This window comes from Gadus chalcogrammus, chromosome 12 (assembly GCF_026213295.1).
Source record: "Gadus chalcogrammus isolate NIFS_2021 chromosome 12, NIFS_Gcha_1.0, whole genome shotgun sequence".
Classification (NCBI taxonomy): domain Eukaryota; kingdom Metazoa; phylum Chordata; class Actinopteri; order Gadiformes; family Gadidae; genus Gadus; species Gadus chalcogrammus.
The window spans coordinates 7,010,443-7,019,103 of NC_079423.1; the positions used below are offsets into that span (position 1 = coordinate 7,010,443).

At 44.6% G+C, this 8,661-nt stretch overlaps 10 non-coding genes and 2 pseudogenes across 10 annotated transcripts; all 12 read left to right on the forward strand.

Moving 5' to 3' along the window:
* Window positions 1–106: 106 nt before the first annotated feature.
* LOC130396467 (5S ribosomal RNA) lies at window positions 107–225 on the forward strand. The gene has a single exon (XR_008899103.1). It is a non-coding gene; the product is annotated as a 5S ribosomal RNA (ribosomal RNA).
* A 519-nt stretch (window positions 226–744) lies between these two features.
* On the forward strand, window positions 745–864 carry LOC130395368 (5S ribosomal RNA). The gene has a single exon (XR_008898431.1). It is a non-coding gene; the product is annotated as a 5S ribosomal RNA (ribosomal RNA).
* Window positions 865–1,793: 929 nt separating this feature from the next.
* On the forward strand, window positions 1,794–1,913 carry LOC130400929 (5S ribosomal RNA). The gene has a single exon (XR_008903397.1). It is a non-coding gene; the product is annotated as a 5S ribosomal RNA (ribosomal RNA).
* Window positions 1,914–2,444: 531 nt separating this feature from the next.
* On the forward strand, window positions 2,445–2,563 carry LOC130396015 (5S ribosomal RNA; annotated as a pseudogene).
* A 529-nt stretch (window positions 2,564–3,092) lies between these two features.
* Window positions 3,093–3,212, forward strand: LOC130395369 (5S ribosomal RNA). The gene has a single exon (XR_008898432.1). It is a non-coding gene; the product is annotated as a 5S ribosomal RNA (ribosomal RNA).
* A 932-nt stretch (window positions 3,213–4,144) lies between these two features.
* LOC130399802 (5S ribosomal RNA) lies at window positions 4,145–4,263 on the forward strand. The gene has a single exon (XR_008902300.1). It is a non-coding gene; the product is annotated as a 5S ribosomal RNA (ribosomal RNA).
* A 528-nt stretch (window positions 4,264–4,791) lies between these two features.
* On the forward strand, window positions 4,792–4,910 carry LOC130394966 (5S ribosomal RNA). The gene has a single exon (XR_008898074.1). It is a non-coding gene; the product is annotated as a 5S ribosomal RNA (ribosomal RNA).
* A 529-nt stretch (window positions 4,911–5,439) lies between these two features.
* On the forward strand, window positions 5,440–5,558 carry LOC130400186 (5S ribosomal RNA). Its single transcript, XR_008902663.1, has one exon. It is a non-coding gene; the product is annotated as a 5S ribosomal RNA (ribosomal RNA).
* A 529-nt stretch (window positions 5,559–6,087) lies between these two features.
* Window positions 6,088–6,207, forward strand: LOC130395370 (5S ribosomal RNA). Its single transcript, XR_008898433.1, has one exon. It is a non-coding gene; the product is annotated as a 5S ribosomal RNA (ribosomal RNA).
* Window positions 6,208–7,133: 926 nt separating this feature from the next.
* On the forward strand, window positions 7,134–7,252 carry LOC130394208 (5S ribosomal RNA). Its single transcript, XR_008897389.1, has one exon. It is a non-coding gene; the product is annotated as a 5S ribosomal RNA (ribosomal RNA).
* Window positions 7,253–7,780: 528 nt separating this feature from the next.
* Window positions 7,781–7,900, forward strand: LOC130395578 (5S ribosomal RNA). Its single transcript, XR_008898621.1, has one exon. It is a non-coding gene; the product is annotated as a 5S ribosomal RNA (ribosomal RNA).
* Window positions 7,901–8,549: 649 nt separating this feature from the next.
* On the forward strand, window positions 8,550–8,659 carry LOC130396228 (5S ribosomal RNA; annotated as a pseudogene).
* Window positions 8,660–8,661: the final 2 nt, after the last annotated feature.

Sequence of the window (8,661 nt, forward strand, 5' to 3'; positions counted from 1 at the left end):
TATCTAACTAATGATTGTTTTTGTAAGAGTGTAACGGCGAGCCTCAGCAGCTTTCTCACTCCTTATGTGCTACTGTATAAAACCTGGTTTTGCGCCTGCACTAATTGCTTACGGCCATACCACCCTGAACACGCCCGATCTCGTCTGATCTCGGAAGCTAAGCAGGGTCGGGCCTGGTTAGTACTTGGATGGGAGACCGCCTGGGAATACCAGGTGCTGTAAGCTTTTTCTTTTTCAACTCGAGCTCATTGACTCCGTGGCGTACCGTGACCTGATGTTTACTGCCTACGGCTTTGGAGGATTTAAGCAACATACAAAAACTGACAACGTCTCTCAAAACTATTTTTGTGAAACATGAGGACAGTATAGTGATACTGCCAGCAGGGAGCACCAGAGAGCTGAACCGACAGTTGTACATTTCTTAAACTTTCACCAACACAAACACGCACGCTCACTTCAGATCATGGGAGGACGTCAAAAAATCACCACCCATTCTCTGACACTTTAACCGTTAACCTTGGTTCAAACATTTAACATCACACGCACACGCAGTGTATTTCAGATAATTAATGAATTCAGATGTCACAATGATCGTTTACATGGATAAGGAGTCTTACTGAATCAATTACTGCCGTTTATATCTAACTAATGATTGTTTTTGTAAGAGTGTAACGTCGAGCCTCAGCAGCTTTCTCACTCCTTATGTGCTACTGTATAAAACCTGGTTTTGCGCCTGCACTAGTTGCTTACGGCCATACCACCCTGAACACGCCCGATCTCGTCTGATCTCGGAAGCTAAGCAGGGTCGGGCCTGGTTAGTACTTGGATGGGAGACCTCCTCATAAGCCCAGGTTGCTGTAAGTAGTGAGGAGAAAAATGACATGAATGACATGGATGATGACGATGAGGAGGAGGAAGAAGCTGATGATGATGATGCTGATGATAAAGAGGACATTAAAAGTTAGTGACGGAGATGAGGCAGACGATGAAGATAAAGGAATTGAGGAGGTTGACGGAGAACCCACTAACCCTAACGCTGGGTGGGTAGATGCAATGGCCAAGATTCTGCAGAAGAAAACCCCAGCGAGCAAACCAACGATACTGGTGAAAAGCAAGGAGTTGGACAAGATGAAGCTGAAGGAGAAACAAGAAAAAAAAAAAAAAAAAAAAAAAAAAAACACGCCCGATCTCGTCTGATCTCGGAAGCTAAGCAGGGTCGGGCCTGGTTAGCACTTGGATGGGAGACCGCCTGGGAATACCAGGTGCTGTAAGCTTTTTCTTTTTCAACTCGAGCTCATTGACTCCGTGGCGTACCGTGACCTGATGTTTACTGCCAACCGCTTTGGAGGATTTAAGCAACATACAAAAACTGACAACGTCTCTCAAAACTATTTTTGTGAAACATGAGGACAGTATAGTGATACTGCCAGCAGGGAGCACCAGAGAGCTGAACCGACAGTTGTACATTTCTTAAACTTTCACCAACACAAACACGCACGCTCACTTCAGATCATGGGAGGACGTCAAAAAATCACCACCCATTCTCTGACACTTTAACCGTTAACCTTGGTTCAAACATTTAACATCACACGCACACGCAGTGTATTTCAGATAATTAATGAATTCAGATGTCACAATGATCGTTTACATGGATAAGGAGTCCTACTGAATCAATTACTGCCGTTTATATCTAACTAATGATTGTTTTTGTAAGAGTGTAACGTCGAGCCTCAGCAGCTTTCTCACTCCTTATGTGCTACTGTATAAAACCTGGTTTTGCGCCTACACTAATTGCTTACGGCCATACCACCCTGAACACGCCCGATCTCGTCTGATCTCGGAAGCTAAGCAGGGTCGGGCCTGGTTAGTACTTGGATGGGAGACCTGCCTGGGAATACCAGGTGCTGTAAGCTTTTTCTTTTTCAACTCGAGCTCATTGCCTCCGTGGCCTACCGTGGCGTACCGTGACCTGATGTTTACTGCCAACCGCTTTGGAGGATTTAAGCAACATACAAAAACTGACAACGTCTCTCAAAACTATTTTTGTGAAACATGAGGACAGTATAGTGATACTGCCAGCAGGGAGCACCAGAGAGCTGAACCGACAGTTGTACATTTCTTAAACTTTCACCAACACAAACACGCACGCTCACTTCAGATCATGGGAGGACGTCAAAAAAATCACCACCCATTCTCTGACACTTTAACCGTTAACCTTGGTTCAAACATTTAACATCACACGCACACGCAGTGTATTTCAGATAATTAATGAATTCAGATGTCACAATGATCGTTTACATGGATAAGGAGTCCTACTGAATCAATTACTGCCGTTTATATCTAACTAATGATTGTTTTTGTAAAAGTGTAACGTCGAGCCTCAGCCGCTTTCTCACTCCTTATGTGCTACTGTATAAAACCTGGTTTTGCGCCTGCACTAATTGCTTTACGGCCATACCACCCTGAACACGCCTGATCTCGTCTGACTCGGGAAGCTAAGCAGGGTCGGGCCTGGTTAGTACTTGGATGGGAGACCGCCTGGGAATACCAGGTGCTGTAAGCTTTTTCTTTTTCAACTCGAGCTCATTGACTCCGTGGCCTACCGTGGCGTACCGTGACCTGATGTTTACTGCCAACCGCTTTGGAGGATTTAAGCAACATACAAAAACTGACAACGTCTCTCAAAACTATTTTTGTGAAACATGAGGACAGTATAGTGATACTGCCAGCAGGGAGCACCAGAGAGCTGAACCGACAGTTGTACATTTCTTAAACTTTCACCAACACAAACACGCACGCTCACTTCAGATCATGGGAGGACGTCAAAAAATCACCACCCATTCTCTGACACTTTAACCGTTAACCTTGGTTCAAACATTTAACATCACACGCACACGCAGTGTATTTCAGATAATTAATGAATTCAGATGTCACAATGATCGTTTACATGGATAAGGAGTCCTACTGAATCAATTACTGCCGTTTATATCTAACTAATGATTGTTTTTGTAAGAGTGTAACGTCGAGCCTCAGCAGCTTTCTCACTCCTTATGTGCTACTGTATAAAACCTGGTTTTGCGCCTGCACTAGTTGCTTACGGCCATACCACCCTGAACACGCCCGATCTCGTCTGATCTCGGAAGCTAAGCAGGGTCGGGCCTGGTTAGTACTTGGATGGGAGACCTCCTCATAAGCCCAGGTTGCTGTAAGTAGTGAGGAGAAAAATGACATGAATGACATGGATGATGACGATGAGGAGGAGGAAGAAGCTGATGATGATGATGCTGATGATAAAGAGGACATTAAAAGTTAGTGACGGAGATGAGGCAGACGATGAAGATAAAGGAATTGAGGAGGTTGACGGAGAACCCACTAACCCTAACGCTGGGTGGGTAGATGCAATGGCCAAGATTCTGCAGAAGAAAACCCCAGCGAGCAAACCAACGATACTGGTGAAAAGCAAGGAGTTGGACAAGATGAAGGTGAAGGAGAAACAAGAAAAAAAAAAAAAAAAAAAAAAAAAAAAAACACGCCCGATCTCGTCTGATCTCGGAAGCTAAGCAGGGTCGGGCCTGGTTAGCACTTGGATGGGAGACCCGCCTGGGAATACCAGGTGCTGTAAGCTTTTTCTTTTTCAACTCGAGCTCATTGACTCCGTGGCGTACCGTGACCTGATGTTTACTGCCAACCGCTTTGGAGGATTTAAGCAACATACAAAAACTGACAACGTCTCTCAAAATTATTTTTGTGAAACATGAGGACAGTATAGTGATACTGCCAGCAGGGAGCACCAGAGAGCTGAACCGACAGTTGTACATTTCTTAAACTTTCACCAACACAAACACGCACGCTCACTTCAGATCATGGGAGGATGTAAAAAAATCACCACCCATTCTCTGACACTTTAACCGTTAACCTTGGTTCAAACATTTAACATCACACGCACACGCAGTGTATTTCAGATAATTAATGAATTCAGATGTCACAATGATCGTTTACATGGATAAGGAGTCCTACTGAATCAATTACTGCCGTTTATATCTAACTAATGATTGTTTTTGTAAAAGTGTAACGTCGAGCCTCAGCAGCTTTCTCACTCCTTATGTGCTACTGTATAAAACCTGGTTTTGCGCCTGCACTAATTTCTTACGGCCATACCACCCTGAACACGCCCGATCTCGTCTGATCTCGGAAGCTAAGCAGGGTCGGGCCTGGTTAGTACTTGGATGGGTGACCGCCTGGGAATACCAGGTGCTGTAAGCTTTTTCTTTTTCAACTCGAGCTCATTGCCTCCGTGGCCTACCGTGGCCTACCGTGACCTGATGTTTACTGCCAACCGCTTTGGAGGATTTAAGCAACATACAAAAACTGACAACGTCTCTCAAAATATTTTTGTGAAACATGAGGACAGTATAGTGATACTGCCAGCAGGGAGCACCAGAGAGCTGAACCGACAGTTGTACATTTCTTAAACTTTCACCAACACAAACACGCACGCTCACTTCAGATCATGGGAGGACGTCAAAAAATCACCACCCATTCTCTGACACTTTAACCGTTAACCTTGGTTCAAACATTTAACATCACACGCACACGCAGTGTATTTCAGATAATTAATGAATTCAGATGTCACAATGATCGTTTACATGGATAAGGAGTCCTACTGAATCAATTACTGCCGTTTATATCTAACTAATGATTGTTTTTGTAAAAGTGTAACGTCAAGCCTCAGCAGCTTTCTCACTCCTTATGTGCTACTGTATAAAACCTGGTTTTGCGCCTGCACTAATTGCTTACGGACATACCACCCTGAACACGCCCGATCTCGTCTGATCTCGGACGCTAAGCAGGGTCGGGCCTGGTTAGTACTTGGAAGGGAGACCGCCTGGGAATTCCAGGTGCTGTAAGCTTTTTCTTTTTCAACTCGAGCTCATTGCCTCCGTGGCCTACCGTGGCGTACCGTGACCTGATGTTTACTGCCAACCGCTTTGGAGGATTTAAGCAACATACAAAAACTGACAACGTCTCTCAAAACTATTTTTGTGAAACATGAGGACAGTATAGTGATACTGCCAGCAGGGAGCACCAGAGAGCTGAACCGACAGTTGTACATTTCTTAAACTTTCACCAACACAAACACGCACGCTCACTTCAGATCATGGGAGGACGTCAAAAAATCACCACCCATTCTCTGACACTTTAACCGTTAACCTTGGTTCAAACATTTAACATCACACGCACACGCAGTGTATTTCAGATAATTAATGAATTCAGATGTCACAATGATCGTTTACATGGATAAGGAGTCCTACTGAATCAATTACTGCCGTTTATATCTAACTAATGATTGTTTTTGTAAAAGTGTAACGTCGAGCCTCAGCCGCTTTCTCACTCCTTATGTGCTACTGTATAAAACCTGGTTTTGCGCCTGCACTAATTGTTTACGGCCATACCACCCTGAACACGCCCGATCTCGTCTGAACTCGGGAGCTAAGCAGGGTCGGGCCTGGTTAGTACTTGGATGGGAGACCGCCTGGGAATACCAGGTGCTGTAAGCTTTTTCTTTTTCAACTCGAGCTCATTGACTCCGTGGCCTACCGTGGCGTACCGTGACCTGATGTTTACTGCCAACCGCTTTGGAGGATTTAAGCAACATACAAAAACTGACAACGTCTCTCAAAACTATTTTTGTGAAACATGAGGACAGTATAGTGATACTGCCAGCAGGGAGCACCAGAGAGCTGAACCGACAGTTGTACATTTCTTAAACTTTCACCAACACAAACACGCACGCTCACTTCAGATCATGGGAGGACGTCAAAAAATCACCACCCATTCTCTGACACTTTAACCGTTAACCTTGGTTCAAACATTTAACATCACACGCACACGCAGTGTATTTCAGATAATTAATGAATTCAGATGTCACAATGATCGTTTACATGGATAAGGAGTCTTACTGAATCAATTACTGCCGTTTATATCTAACTAATGATTGTTTTTGTAAGAGTGTAACGTCGAGCCTCAGCAGCTTTCTCACTCCTTATGTGCTACTGTATAAAACCTGGTTTTGCGCCTGCACTAGTTGCTTACGGCCATACCACCCTGAACACGCCCGATCTCGTCTGATCTCGGAAGCTAAGCAGGGTCGGGCCTGGTTAGTACTTGGATGGGAGACCTCCTCATAAGCCCAGGTTGCTGTAAGTAGTGAGGAGAAAAATGACATGAATGACATGGATGATGACGATGAGGAGGAGGAAGAAGCTGATGATGATGATGCTGATGATAAAGAGGACATTAAAAGTTAGTGACGGAGATGAGGCAGACGATGAAGATAAAGGAATTGAGGAGGTTGACGGAGAACCCACTAACCCTAACGCTGGGTGGGTAGATGCAATGGCCAAGATTCTGCAGAAGAAAACCCCAGCGAGCAAACCAACGATACTGGTGAAAAGCAAGGAGTTGGACAAGATGAAGGTGAAGGAGAAACAAGAAAAAAAAAAAAAAAAAAAAAAAAAACACGCCCGATCTCGTCTGATCTCGGAAGCTAAGCAGGGTCGGGCCTGGTTAGCACTTGGATGGGAGACCGCCTGGGAATACCAGGTGCTGTAAGCTTTTTCTTTTTCAACTCGAGCTCATTGACTCCGTGGCGTACCGTGACCTGATGTTTACTGCCAACCGCTTTGGAGGATTAAGCAACATACAAAAACTGACAACGTCTCTCAAAATTATTTTTGTGAAACATGAGGACAGTATAGTGATACTGCCAGCAGGGAGCACCAGAGAGCTGAACCGACAGTTGTACATTTCTTAAACTTTCACCAACACAAACACGCACGCTCACTTCAGATCATGGGAGGACGTCAAAAAATCACCACCCATTCTCTGACACTTTAACCGTTAACCTTGGTTCAAACATTTAACATCACACGCACACGCAGTGTATTTCAGATAATTAATGAATTCAGATGTCACAATGATCGTTTACATGGATAAGGAGTCCTACTGAATCAATTACTGCCGTTTATATCTAACTAATGATTGTTTTTGTAAAAGTGTAACGTCAAGCCTCAGCAGCTTTCTCACTCCTTATGTGCTACTGTATAAAACCTGGTTTTGCGCCTGCACTAATTGCTTACGGACATACCACCCTGAACACGCCCGATCTCGTCTGATCTCGGACGCTAAGCAGGGTCGGGCCTGGTTAGTACTTGGATGGGAGACCGCCTGGGAATTCCAGGTGCTGTAAGCTTTTTCTTTTTCAACTCGAGCTCATTGCCTCCGTGGCCTACCGTGGCGTACCGTGACCTGATGTTTACTGCCAACCGCTTTGGAGGATTTAAGCAACATACAAAAACTGACAACGTCTCTCAAAACTATTTTTGTGAAACATGAGGACAGTATAGTGATACTGCCAGCAGGGAGCACCAGAGAGCTGAACCGACAGTTGTACATTTCTTAAACTTTCACCAACACAAACACGCACGCTCACTTCAGATCATGGGAGGACGTCAAAAAATCACCACCCATTCTCTGACACTTTAACCGTTAACCTTGGTTCAAACATTTAACATCACACGCACACGCAGTGTATTTCAGATAATTAATGAATTCAGATGTCACAATGATCGTTTACATGGATAAGGAGTCCTACTGAATCAATTACTGCCGTTTATATCTAACTAATGATTGTTTTTGTAAAGTGTAACGTCGAGCCTCAGCAGCTTTCTCACTCCTTATGTGCTACTGTATAAAACCTGGTTTTGCGCCTGCACTAGATGCTTACGGCCATACCACCCTTAACACGCCCGATTTCGTCAGATCTCGGAAGCTAAGCAGGGTCGGGCCTGGTTAGTACTTGGATGGGAGACCTGCTCAGAAGCCCAGGTTGCTGTAAGTAGTGACGGGTGTCACCAAAAGAAAAAAAAAAAAAACACGCCCGATCTCGTCTGATCTCGGTAGCTAAGCAGGGTCGGGCCTGGTTAGTACTTGGATGGGAGACCGCCTGGGAATACAAGGTGCTGTATGCTATTTATTTTTCAACTCGAGCTCATTGACTCCGTGGCGTACCGTGACCTGATGTTTACTGCCAACCACTTTGGAGGATTTAAGCAACATACAAAAACTGACAACGTCTCTCAAAACTGTTTTTGTGAAACATGAGGACAGTATAGTGATACTGCCAGCAGGGAGCACCAGAGAGCTGAACCGACAGTTGTACATTTCTTAAACTTTCACCAACACAAACACGCACGCTCACTTCAGATCATGGGAGGACGTCAAAAAATCACCACCCATTCTCTGACACTTTAACCGTTAACCTTGGTTCAAACATTTAACATCACACGCACACGCAGTGTATTTCAGATAATTAATGAATTCAGATGTCACAATGATCGTTTACATGGATAAGGAGTCCTACTGAATCAATTACTGCCGTTTATATCTAACTAATGATTGTTTTTGTAAAAGTGTAACGTCAAGCCTCAGCAGCTTTCTCACTCCTTATGTGCTACTGTATAAAACCTGGTTTTGCGCCTGCACTAATTGCTTACGGCCATACCACCCTGAACACGCCTGATCTCGGAAGCTAAGCAGGGTCGGACCTGGTTAGTACTTGGATGGGAGACCGCCTCAGAAGCCCAGGTTGCTGCAAGTAGT